This window comes from Pteropus medius, unplaced genomic scaffold, assembly GCF_902729225.1.
Source record: "Pteropus medius unplaced genomic scaffold, Ma_sr-lr_union100, whole genome shotgun sequence".
In the NCBI taxonomy this organism is placed as follows: domain Eukaryota; kingdom Metazoa; phylum Chordata; class Mammalia; order Chiroptera; family Pteropodidae; genus Pteropus; species Pteropus medius.
This window is the reverse complement of record NW_024343578.1, coordinates 3,237,994-3,239,148: the sequence shown is the minus strand read 5'-3', so window position 1 is coordinate 3,239,148 and position 1,155 is coordinate 3,237,994. Positions and strand designations below refer to the sequence as shown.

Genomic DNA, 1,155 nt, shown 5'->3' with positions numbered 1-1,155 from the left:
GCGCCCGCCCCCGCCCCCAACGTGCCGCCGCCGCCCGTTGGCGCCTCAGCCCGCGCGCCCGCCGCCCTTCGGCTCCTGGCGGTTTTCGTTAGCAAAGTTGAGCGGCTGCGTCGAGGGGGGCGCCGCGCGGTCTCCCGCCCCAGCGCCGCCACCGCCCCTTCAGGCCGCCGCGCGGGAAGGCCCGGCCAGCAGCCCCGCTTTTTTACCTGCCGGGAGTTTTCGCGCGCACGCTTCTCAATCGCTCGCTTTCCCCCCTCTCGCGCTCGTTTTCTTTCTTTCTTTCCTTCTTCTCGCTCCCCTGCACGGGCGCTTTTTTCGCTCGCACCGCCTGCGTCCGCCCGCTCGCGCCCTCCTTCCTGCTGGGCTTGGCGGAGCGGGGCGGCCGGCAGCTCTCCCCGCCCCCCTCCACCCGCGCTCCGGCGGAGGCGGCGGCGGCAGCGGCGGCGCTCCGCGCTCCGACTCATTCCAATATGGCACGGGTGCAGGGCGCATGCGCCCGCGCCCCCCCCCCATCCGCGCTCCTCCCGGCAGCCCGCGCCCCTCGCGCTGCGCGCGTGGCGCCCCCCGGCACGGCCTCCCCGAACCCGTCCGCGAGTCCTCCGGCCCAGCTGGGGCCGCGCTGTAGGCGAGGCGTCCTCTGACTGAGGTGCTGGGGGTCCAGCGCCGCCAGCCACCTCCACCCTTCATGCCACCGGCTCACAACTTGCCGCGGATACCCCAAGGCCGTGGCGCAGGGCGTGCAGCGGCACCACTGTCCCCCGACGCCGCTACGGCCCCGCGTTGACGGGCCCGAACAGGGGGACGCGCCCACAGAGACCCAAAGCCCACCCTGTTCCTGCTCCGACCCACGAGGGATGGGCCCCAGCGCCTCACCTCGGGTTATGGACGGACCCCAGAAAACCCAGTGGCGTCCCGGGTCGGTCCTGGCGTCTAGGCTGGGGCAAAGCTAGTCGCTGTCGTCCGCACGTGACGGCCTCCGGCAAAATGGCATTAGCAAACGAACGGACAGAGCGGCGGTCAGATCCTAGATGGGCGCGTGTCGCCCCTAGAGAGGGCTGCGTCCCTCCGCTTGGCCCACGTCCGGGGTCTGGCGCGTCCTTTGAGACCTGAATTAGCATCCAAGTTCCCCGTCTGCGAAGTCAGACTCGGGCTCCC

At 72.0% G+C, this 1,155-nt stretch overlaps 1 protein-coding gene across 15 annotated transcripts in view; it reads right to left on the bottom strand.

The window, feature by feature from the left end:
• The window catches only part of SFMBT1 (Scm like with four mbt domains 1), a 96,695-nt gene extending 95,804 nt beyond the window's left edge, over nucleotides 1-891 (bottom strand). For 8 of the 15 annotated variants that reach the window (XM_039867464.1, XM_039867465.1, XM_039867468.1 and 5 more), the window contains exon 1: nucleotides 207-457. The gene's annotated coding sequence lies outside the window, so the exon portion shown is untranslated. Of the gene's footprint in view, nucleotides 1-206; nucleotides 468-873 lie in introns of those variants that run through there. The other 7 variants (XM_039867479.1, XM_039867478.1, XM_039867472.1 and 4 more) reach the window with 4 other exon arrangements.
• Nucleotides 892-1,155: the final 264 nt, after the last annotated feature.